Raw genomic sequence first — 12,251 nt, 5'->3', positions numbered from 1 at the left:
ACTCAGGAGTAAAAGTGGTTGTCTGGTAATCGAATTGTTCATGGTTGGAAAAGAGTGTATCAAAGTGTCCTTGAGCAAGGCACTTAACCGCTCCTGATGGGCAGTGTGGCACCTGGCATGGCAGCCTCAGCAAGCCGTGCATGTGAATGGGTGAATATGAGCCTACATTGTGAAGTCATCAGCAGACTGGAAAAGTGATACAGAAATGCCATCCATTTGCCATGTAAAAGATTCATCTAATCAAATCAATTGCAAATTAACCAGGGGGCATATGAGCTTCACCTTTAAAGCAGATATACGGTACATGTTGTGTGAGCTACAGATTCAAATTTGCATGATAAAATAAAAAACATAACAATATTTTAAAAAAAAATTAATAGAAAACACATTTACATTACCTACTATGCTCCTACCCAACCCCACTCTCCTGAAGACAGACACTCACGAAAACAAAACGACTACACCACAAACCAATATCAGACTGGATTACTGCATACAGCAACAATATACAATCACACACACACACACACACACACACACACACACACACACACACACATACACACACACGCACGCACTCATGGGAAGCAATTCTGTGTTGCCTAGGCCCACTCCAAATACATGTTATTATAATTCACTGTACAAAAATCTTTAAATCAGAATTAGAATCAGTAATATTTTATTCATCCCCGAGGGATCAGTTGGAGTTGCTCAAATTCTCAAGAGAAGAATATATAAGCATAAGGGAAATTGTAAGAAATATTAAAGAAATAAGAAATATAAAAAATGTGCATTAGAAATTTTTATAAAAAGTATGTGCAGTATGTATAAATATGTGCATTAATCCTAAACTGATTACAAGGTCTGTGATTCAGATGTAAACCACGGTTTCGATGTAGATGTGACTACACTGATTCATTTTCCAAGATGGCGTGCTTCCAATGGCAGGCTTCCAGTTCTGTAGGAATTGCTCAAGTCTGTCAAGTGGATGTAATATTCAGAATTTGTTCAAACTGCAATGACACAGCACAGCATTTAACAGTGATTAACCTCTGAAGAATATATAAACTAATACCATACTGGCAAAACCTTAACATATATGTAACAACATGTGTCATCCAACATTAAAATGCATACTATGGGATTAAGTGTTAATTTAGTGTTAGTGTCAACCTTAGTTTTAATGTTACTCAATAACTCAGACATGTTTGGCCAAGTCCAGAGGGCCTGAAAACATGTGGCTCTGCCCATGTTACACTTCATACAAACTGCACTACACAGTATCATAACTGGATCTTATTATCTGAGTCATATGCAATTTATGAATGATTTTATTATGCGTACACTATGTTTTCCAGTCCCGAGTTGCAGTTGCAGTTCCAATGTTCACTTGCTGTCATTCATTTTCCCCCAGTTGACAGCTTCTTTATAAAAATAACTTAGTATCCTTTTATGACCTGAAGGATTGAAGGAGTAGTTCTTCCTGTAAACCAATTCCTACTTTTGTTAAATAAGAATAATTGATAGAACTTCAAAACTGCAAGTGTCTAAAACTACGTTTCAGTCTAGTCCATACTCTGTCCTCAGCTGGGAGAATGATTTCATTACTGTTGCAACAAACAAATCCCTCATTGCTTTATTGTTTTCTCATGTGCTGCCCTGGCTCTACTAGGGTTAAAACGGCATGTCAGCACGTCAGGATTTGCGCTTAAAGGTAACGGCAAAGTCCTGCCAGTGGCCTGTGGGCGTGTTGAGTAGTTTTTCCTTCCCTCTCTTTCAAATTCTTTCAAAGATAACAGTGGCCACTGCAGACCGAAACATCCGAAGCTGCCTAGTGCACACATTAACAGTCTGCTCTGTCCTTTCTCTGTCCTTGAGCCTCTGCAGTGAGCCAGCATGCACAGCACCAGGCCCTGGCTCTGTTGCACCGAAATGGAACTGAACTTTAATTCATGTCATAAGTAACACCTGTGTGCTATTTCATGTCAAAATGGCTGCTGTGAAAAAGGTCTGTTACCTGGAGGTTGAGACAAACATCCCATTGTATTTAATTTTTTTGGGAAAAAACAAAACTAATTATCTTCTTTAATAAGATCATAACGTCACAATTAAATCTTAACACAAAATCAATATATGTTGGACAGGTCATTTATTAAAATTTACAGTATTTTAAACAGGCATTGATGTAGTCATCTATATTCTCATTCAGTTTCACCATGCGAGGTGCTCATTGTTTGAGGGTTATAATCTCCATGGTAACCGCAGCCTCATCAGACAACCTGGAGCACTGGTCTAATTTCCAGTGTTTGTCTGCCCTACTTTTTCACATCCCCAAACTGTGAATGGTGTTTCATTGCACTGACACAAAACACATTCAGTATGCACAGATAGGCTGTGAATCTCACTCAGAAGCAGCTGAAACGTGACATACTCTCGGCATACACTCTTATTTCTCTGTTTTTCCAACGAAGAAATGAAATTTAGAAAAATGACATCAAAAACCAAGCAAAAATCTTGTCTTTGCCTCGACCTGACTGTCAAAACAGAAACTAACAATTGAAAATTGAATTTAGTTTTCTGTTTTTTTCATTTTTCATTTGGAGAAAGAAAAATCGTGCTGATAAGCATTACAGTTCATCTTCCTCTGACAAAATGAAATATGAAAAAATGGAAAATTGCCGTCAGTTATCTAATTTTTTTTTTTAAATAGCCAGATCATTGCAAAATTAAGATTTTTGCTGCATTTCCCCAGTTTTTATACTTCTTTGTAGGAAAAATAGAAAACAAAATCAAAGATGGCAGCCTCAAATTCTCCTTTGGTGCTGTTATTCCAAGCATTGCACCTGCTGCTGTATAAATGGTGACACTTTGCATAATATGCTCTCTAATTCACTCATTTATACAGATGATGCTCATGAAACACACAAAGCGACACTGGCGTTTTTAACCTGATAGTGAATGTATTATTTGGAACTATATAAAAGAAAATCAATCAGGTAGTTTGTGTAACCAAAGTGCCCTTGACTTCTGCATCATCATCTCTGATATGACTTTAAGTTACTTACTTACCCTGAGTGAAGGGAAATACTTGAGGGGGGAAAATGACTGCATCCTCTTGGGATGGATCATATGTCTGCTTCCCCTTGACACAAAAACACACCCTTCAGTCCAGTGAGGAGCAGGGGCAGCAGGGGGGGGTGGCAGTCTGCTGAGCTGTGATTCGCTGACATCGCCTCTAATTACATCAAGTAGCTTGCTTAGCTGGATGCTTTGTGCTCAGCCTGGGAGAATACAGACTCACCAGACAAGACTATGGGTATGACATGAAGATTAAAAGAGGGTAGGAAAGACTGGAAGAGAGAGAATCACAAGGGTAAAGGAGGGGTAAGAAAGGAAAAAGGGGAGTATCCTGTCTTCTGTGTCCTTCCGTGTTGATGTCAGCATCACACCCAGCCCCCTCCCTCTGTCTCTCTCTGCTTCTACTCATCTGTTTCTGTGGCTATGCTGAGAGGAAGGGCACCTGCCGCTCCCTGATGATTCAGCCTTTCGGCTGCTCTGAGCTCCGCTACAGGACAGGATGTCCCTCCTGCCACTGCAGTGCCTTGCTGCTGTATCCTCAGCACTGTTACTGCAGCTGCAGCCAGCCAACACATTTATAATGCCTCTGCTTTTCAAGTGTGCAGGTGAGTGAGCTGCTGCTATCCCGTGATCGCTCGGTAGCAGACCATGCAGTAGATTTAAGTGGAGAAATCTAATTCTGTGTTTGCGCTTGCAGGCAATTTGATGTCTATTTATAGATTTATATGTGCATTTCATGAGAGTAAGCCATGAGGACAAACCTGAGTAAGGAGTTCCTTTCCCTCCTATGCAGAAGGCTGCCTATGTATCTCTCAGACTGTTAGCGGGGTCAGCCTTACACGGAGCAGCATTCTTATTCCAGCCCCCACACTGTGGCCTGATAATGAAAAATGCACTTTATGGGACCTGCAGCAGCCAGTGACTGTCTGATGCTCTGAGTTAATAGTAGTGGTGTTCAGAGATCCTTCATCTGGCAAGAGTTGGGAGAGATGACTGAGGGAATCGAGGACTCCTCTGTAGGGCTGGTAGTCCCTCCCGGATCAGCTTCCCCCACCGGCTCTATTGCTTTTACCGGACAAGCTGCTGAGTTCAAACGGGAAGAGACAGTGGCAGGTGGCGAGGGCAGGGAAGAGTGTCCAGAGGGAAATGCAGAAGAGGGTGGTGGTGTAAATGAGGAGCGATCAGGGGCCCTGGGAATTCTGGGATTGGCAAGGATGTGCTGTGTGTGCATAGAGATGGAACAAATTCAACATTGTCTGCATTCTGAGAAAATCTGCATTCTGCCCATTCTCGCCTGCCTCCTAAGCCTGGCCCTCTGCACCGCTGGCCTCAAATGGGTGTTTGTGGACAAGATCTTTGAGTATGAACCACCAACACACCTAGACCCTAAACGCATTGGACAAGACCCTCTTATTATATCAGCTGACCCCGCACTTGGACTCCCTGTGTCATTTCCACTCTCATCTTCTTTCGCTGCTTCCTTGACCACAACCATCATCACTACCACTGCACATCCTGGAGTCTTACTGAAGGAGAAGTCTACAGGAGGATACAGGCCTCAGTTGCATAGAGGAACTCAGTTCACCCCTTCTTTTGCACTGACATACCAGGCTGACCAACCCACACAGTCTGGCATCTCCACTGTCCCAAAGCAGACCCTCTACCCTCAAACTACTGTGGAATTTAATGGCATAATCATTCCTACAGTCTGTAAGTACATACAACTTGTTAATCAACTCCACTGGGATTTTTGTCCCTTTTTAGACAGATTCGATACCATTTGTTTAAAGTTTTGCCACTGACATATGTAGGATGATGACTGGCTGGTGGTTATGAAGATAGAATTAGATGGATGTTAATATATGTTGCATTTTCACTGAAAGCAGACATGCTATGATTTGTAACATATAAGGCAATTTAAAGTACAACTATACCTATATAGGTGTGCAAGAAACTATAAAATCATGACTGAGAATGTATGTATATATAAAACAATCACTGCACTACTTTTGGATAAATTAGTATATTACAATTACTACATCCATTTTACCTCCTTATCCAGGGTTTTTTAAACTTTCACATTTTGGACCCCCAAGTTGACTTTCAGTAAGCTGCCCCATATATATCCCCATATCTATCTATCTATCTATCTGTCTATCTATCTATCTATCTATCTATGTCTGTGTGTGTGTGTGTATCAGCTATATATATATATATATATATATATATATATATATATATATATATATATATATATATATATATATATATATTTATCTATCTATCTATGTTTCTTTCTTTTTTGTTTTTACTAATATTTGGATACTTTTCTTAATTTGAATGAAACAGAACAGAAATCAAGTGAATTTGTGCAGCTTGATGACACACTTGAACACTGACAAATGGTGATGATATTAAACGATAGAGAAGATGATCCGTCATACGTTTTCTGTATCGTAACCATTTCTAGTGAATTAAATTACAGAGTGGAATTAAACTATTCCTCGTTTTGCTAAGGACCTCCTGGAAGCCCATCAAGGACACGTGGGGGACCCTGCCCCTTTTGAAAACCACTGTGCTAAACTATCCATGAAACAAACATGACATACAAAGCTAAAGGCATGGTGCCATTGTGTTTATTCTGTTGTTCTTCCAGTAGGTTTTAGGGGGTAGGAAACATGCAAAATGGTTGCAGATTTGCAGTCACATGAAAACATGCAAATCAATAAATGATGCATGACTTCCTAAAACAAAATGCTGTGGGGCATTGAGACTTCCTCTTTCCAGTCTGAGCTTTTATTTCAAGGTCAGTGTGTGCTGGAGGCTAATTGATTTCTCTGAGCCGAAAGGAAAGACAATCCCAGTGATTATGCCCGTCTAGTAGAGGCACGTGCAGAGTGGTATTTTTTTTTTTTTAAGTCTGGAGCATTTGCTCCTTTTGGTTGCTTCATTTTGGCACATGAGAACAAAGCATTTCAAACACAGCAAACACTAAAGTACTGCACCAAAATGCCTGAAACTGTGACAAAACATAAAAAACAAGCCACCTACAGGAAATGAGCCCCAAAATGCAAAGTTTTGTGGGTATAAGGAGACTTATGTTGCAATCTGGCAGTCAGCAGTTCCTCATGTTGGGGAAGCCAGACAAAATAAACTAAGGGCAGACCACAGTCTGGACAAACGCTCTTAATCTGTGACTTCTTCATCCGTTCTTAAAGTGATAGTTAAGGTATTTAGTGTACCTCAGAATCTCAGTTTAACATCTTGGCATCTTTTCACTTCACTTGCTTTTATTTTTTAAAAATAAATATTTCTTGATTAGTTGCACTAAAAGGACAATGATGATGTCATTACTATGCAACCAGATTTAAAATACATTTGGACCAACACATTCCTACAAAAATTACACAGTTTTGTCACAAAATCTGAATGGGGCCTATACAATTGCAAAAGGACAAAAATCATTAGGAAATCTCATAAATGCACCAAACACGACACAATGCACCATAGACACATATCTATATGAATGAAGCAACAGTCCCAGAAATAAACTATATGTAATTCAATTACAAAATACAGATTGATCTTAATGTTCTCACATAATAGAAGATTCTGAAGTTATTACATGCCTTCACGACCACAGTTACATATTAAGCTACAAAATTTTTCAATTGCAAAAAATTTTCAATGTCCATGGGAAAGGCAGTTAAACACCTCTGAAACAAATGTATGCCTGGGTTTGAAAACAGCATTCTTGACACTCAAGTCAGTGTTCATTTGTTGGACTTTGACTTCATGTGAGGCATTTAAACTAGCTCCACATTTCTGAAGAACCTGAACAGTTTCTTTTACCCAAACAGTTTTTTTTGTTTGTTTGGGTAAAAGATAACCACTTAATCAAAACATTCAGCTCAGTCTCAGAAAGAGTTGTGCTAGACAGATTTTAAGCTACCTCTTTATTCAGAGCTTGCTTCTGAGGGTTCTTTCATTTACCACCTCTTTGCCTCTACTGGTGGCAGGTGGCATTGTTTGCTTCTTGGAGGTTTTGGTGCATGGCCCAAAAAAAGCCACAGTGTGTTCTGTCGATGAGGATGTGCTGGAGCTGACATCGGAGGCCTCCAGCTCTCTCTCCTCCCCTTGCCAGAAAGTCTTGGGTCGATGTGGGGAAAAGGATCTGTCTGTGTGCCAGGGGTAGACCATGTTGTGTCCCTCCATCTTAGATCTTCTAAACTCCTCTCAGAAATGTGTCCATCTTGACCTAGGGTTCCGTCTCCATGTCCATCAATTCACATCTCCTTGTTTAAAAAGGTCTTAGATGGCAGGTTTTGGAGCAGACTGCTGTAGCTTCTTTTCATGAAAACTCAATAATGAGGAACATCAGGTCCATAGAGCAGCGGTTGAGAATTTGACACCATTTATCTCAGAAATAAGAATCCTGTTTCCCAATGGTAGGCTATATTTGGAGGTGTAGACCTCTCAGTGTTTTACTCTGTGGTTTGTATAATACTCAGTGTCACCGAGGGTAGGTTAAGGCAAATCTCTCTCTGTTTAAGGGATTTGAGTCAATTTAAGCAGTTGAATATTTGCATTAGTGACATTGGAAAGTGTCAAGTGAGTGAAAGTCAGAGGTACAGGTGGACTGCTGAAAACAGGATAAGCTGAACGCTTAACTTAAAGCTGAATGGCTGGGAAGGCTTGTAGAGCTGAACATTCCACAGTGATTTTTGATGGGAAAAAATGTGAAACTGTGTAATAACTGGATCACATAGAAATGTAATAGCTATTCCCAACTAAGCTGATTGAATAATGATGATCTTTTAAACCAGATGGTTGATGAAGTTGAAACAATACTTGAAGTAACAGTAGTTTTTCAAGCAGTAGCTACAATTGTCGCCTAGCAGTTTCAGTACGCATTTATTTCTTAATGTCGCACAGTAATCAATGCATTGAAAAAAATGTAAAAATGTAGTAGTTATACTGAAATAGTAGTGGCATGAATGGTTGTAAAAATATTAAAAGTAGAGGCAGTAGTGGTAGTAGTAGTCATAGTTGTAGTTGTAGTTGCAATCATAGGCGCCTGAGCAGTGGAACAAACGTTGTATCTGCATCTCCACTTAGTGGGCGAAAAAAATATTCACTTTTGCGCCCCCACTTTTCATTCAAATGGAAATGGGACTTTCAGTGGAAATAACTGCGTGTGTATTGAGGAGAGCAAAAATGGATCATGTGCAAGAAGCGTATGTGAATTTGTAGCCAACATTGCAGGGAAAATATCACTGATTTTTCTTTTTCCCGAGCAAATGGTCCTTTATTTTCAGAAGAAAGGTTAATGTGGTTACTGTGCCATAGCAAACATCTGTGACATTTTCTACTATGTTCAGACTTAATCTGAATTGTTCAATCACTGATTAGCACTGCCTAATCAAAATGTGTGACTGATTATATTGGCCTTGTGTAGGTGTTCCAGAAGGGGGTGCATGTTGCCTTCTCCCCCCAGTATACACTGTGGTCTTAAAAAATTCAGAGGGAGTGTGGGGGTTGGGGTGCTTTTGAAACATTTTTATTCATGAAAATAAATCAGAACCACAGTGGGCTTATATAGATTATGGAGCCTATAGTGGCTTTCTTAAAGCTGTCACAACATTTATAGAACAATTATGAGCTGAAATGAAACAATTATGAAACTTGAGCTTGACCACTGCATTTGCAGGAATATTTTAACCCATTAAAAAAATCATGTGTCATGCTTTGTTCTCTCCTCATCCGGACACATAAGAGATGTGATCATATACAACAAAACAAAAGGTTAAACGTTAATTTAACATGCCAGAATTAAATCCACCAGCACTCAGTGGTCAGATTTGCCAATATGCTTTGTCATTGTTGCAAGTCACTGTTTAATTCAGCTCTTTTCTGCTCTCCTGTGGAGGCTCATCTGCAGCGTGCTGCCCCTCTTTTCCCTACATCTCTGTAGACCTCCGAGCATGGATGGAGGTGACCCCTGGTCCATTCACTGCATCATCACAGAGTCTAGATGCAGAGTCATCTCTGTTGTCACTCACTGTAAAGTCCATTTCTGATTTTATTGTTGTTTGCACTATAGACTGCTCTCACATTGTAGCACTTTATTTCGATTTTTTAAATAGCCTATTTTTATTTTAGATGCTCTGTGGGTGAAGCAGCATAAATCATTATGAGGGGGATAAATTTTAGTTCCCACAAATTCAATAAAGTCAGCAGAAGCAGGGATATATAGACCAGAGGGGGGTGGAAATTCCCCCACCCCCAAATCATATCCTGCTCCTGGGGAAGAAGCATTGTCTTTCTGTTAATGTATTTTGTATTATGTATGTATTTTGTTATGTATTTTGAAATTTTTAAGTTTGGATTTATTAAGAAAAACCTGTTTTTGTCTGTACCTAGCATATTATGTGGAGCAGCCTAAGCTAATTACAGAGTGCAGGCAGCATAGCATTCTCATTGCCAGTGTGGCATGGGGGTCACCATTTTGCACAAATCAGCATATGTTACTGGGTGATGCAATTACACTTAAAGAACCACACCAGTGATTTTGAACATATGCAGAGGTATTACTTCATAACATATATTCAAAGATCGATTTTAAAATTTGAATTTTTGGCTAAATAATGTTCTGCTTCACAATGGAACTAATAATTTGCTGTGTTAAGCAAACATTTCCCTGCCCATGTAAGTGACACCCAGTGTGCCCTGGTAAGATCTCCTGTTATTTTGCCTTTTCTCCAAAACTGTTTTGTTTACTACTCCTACAAATTTAATCCATATTCCACCAAGTCTTGCACAGACCATATCTGGACCGGTGCACACATGCTATGGAACATGTCGTAACTTTGAATGCAATATGAATGAGATATCGATTTCAAAATTGGGATCTGTTTGAAAGTATTCACTAAGCTCATGCAGCAATGCACATTGCATTTCATCCATAGGTGTTACAGATGTTAAAAGTTTGCATAACTGGCCGCACTGATTTGCATAAAATTTAGTATACAATCCAAGATCATATCAAAGTCGATGCATAAACTTTGGTAATGACAACTTAAAGTGGGTGTGGCTTGTTATCAATATGGACACAGGTATTCCTCAGATACTACATATCATGTTTTATACGGTGTTCAGATGTGTCAAACAGTGACTCTGAAGTCATATTCAATAACTTACTGTAATCTGGACTGTATGCACAACATTTTCTATTTCTCCTAGAGTTGGATCAAACCTAAAAAATTTTGCCTGAAGTCAGGAGAACTGAGTGTGATTTTTTTCAAGATTTTATCACCAACATTTTGGTGATAGCACCATACATACATATTGTTGTAAACATTTATGTTTACAACATTTATGTTTTATACTAACAAAAATGCCCGTCATTTCCTTGCCTCCACAGTGACTTACAATGTAAGTCACTTTTTCTGGGGATGCAAAGCTGCTGGTTGAAATCCCAGGGTATCTAATAGAGCCTGGATACCTGACCCAAGCCCATCGGGACCTGTCGGGACCTATCGGGACCCACTGGGACCCACTGGGACCCACTGGGATCCATTGAGACCTGTTTGGACCTGACTGGATGGACCGGGTTCGGACATAAATGTAGAAATTATGTTCGGGTTCAGGTCAGGTTGGTTCATGTTGGCTTTATTTTAGTGATATTCTGGTGTAAAATAAATAAAACCTACAGTCTGTTCTGGGCAACACTCTGTATAGTGCTGGAGTTTACATGATGATACTGAAGGCAACACGTAGGCTATTTCAGATGTTAAATGTAACCTAGAAATGGAGGACAAGCAAAATCTGGGGCTTGGGTCGGGTCCAGACACAAAAAAAGAATGCCTGTCTGGTTCGGACAAAAATATGAAACCCAATCCACACTCTAGTGTCTACGTCCTACATGCAAAACTGTGACATTTTTTGTGCAAAAGTTGTGAATCAATTCATAGTTACATTAAGACCAGAAAATGTTTTCAAAATGTTTATCACCAGCTTTGCGAGCTATGACCAATGTTCAAATTAAAGACTGTAGTGTCTAGAGAATGTCTCTAAAGATGTGAAAATTGATTAATAGGTGTTGGCAATAAAGACAAAATATTGATTCTTTGGCACTGTAAAAGCAGAACAGTACAGTGGGTAGAGTGCTTACCTTTCAACCCTGAGGTCATGGGTTCCAATTCGTGTAATGCGTTTATGCCCCACATGAAAATTAAAGGTTATACTGAAGTATTTTTCCTTTGAATCTTATAAAATAACATGCATTCAATTGTTCTGAAGGTCACATGTACAGTTGCTTATTGTACTTGCACACAGTGAACTGCTGCCACTCCCATTTTGATTAGACTAGATGTCCGCTGCTTTGCATTTTGTTCAGTTTTTTGTTTTTTTTCTACAAAATTTGTTCAAACTACACCAAATTTTTGCACCAAAATTTTCACAGACCAAATCTGAACCGGTACAAACAAAGTTGTTCCAATTTTTGATAGGCATTGGCTTTCACTGCAATTTGCATTCTAAATTTGAAGGTGAGGCAAATTTTAAGTTTTTTTTTAGTTTCCCATAACTCATGAATGTAATGTGATATCAGCCTGAAATTAGAGACACCATTCAGGGGTGTTCACTGAGCTTATGCATCCAAGTGCATTGCATTTCATACCCAGGGGTCGCCACAAAAGCAAAAAGTTTATATTGTGTAAATGGCCACATGGATTCATAAGAAATTCTGTATACACAATCTAGCACTGGCGGATATGGGGACACTGGGGGAGTGGTGAATGCCCTCTAGCAGGGTGCAAAATTTATCATGTGGATTGAAGTTTGCGTAGCCCATAGAAATGCTCAGGAAATCTGTCGTTCAAATGAAATTAACCTGATCCATCGGGACGAATTTTCTCTTTATAATAATCCTATGTCTGTTATGTTGTAGGATATTAATGCAACGACCAGCAGTTATACAGCGTTAGTAAGAGGTGTAGGCTATTAATTCAGGCATAGGACTGAATGTACTATTGTTGTTAAGGTGTGCATATGAAGTGGTTCAAACCAGACCCCCCGCTCCCTCCCAATAAGTTAGGCTAATATCTTGCTAGCATTTTGATATAATCTCAGATGTAATCTGCACTGTCCCTGTTGTTTTATTTTTCAAAGTG

General features: G+C 39.4%; 1 protein-coding gene across 1 annotated transcript in view; it reads left to right on the top strand.

Moving 5' to 3' along the window:
- The first annotated feature begins 4,599 nt into the window (after positions 1-4,599).
- nrg1 (neuregulin 1) overlaps positions 4,600-12,251 on the top strand; it is a 48,798-nt gene continuing 41,146 nt past the window's right edge. The window contains exon 1 of the mRNA XM_030065324.1: positions 4,600-4,788. The gene's annotated coding sequence lies outside the window, so the exon portion shown is untranslated. The remainder of the gene's footprint in view (positions 4,789-12,251) is intronic.

Source organism: Myripristis murdjan, chromosome 12, assembly GCF_902150065.1.
Source record: "Myripristis murdjan chromosome 12, fMyrMur1.1, whole genome shotgun sequence".
In the NCBI taxonomy this organism is placed as follows: Eukaryota; Metazoa; Chordata; class Actinopteri; order Holocentriformes; family Holocentridae; genus Myripristis; species Myripristis murdjan.
Note: the sequence above shows the minus strand (reverse complement) of the source record. Positions and strands in the feature narration are given on the sequence as shown.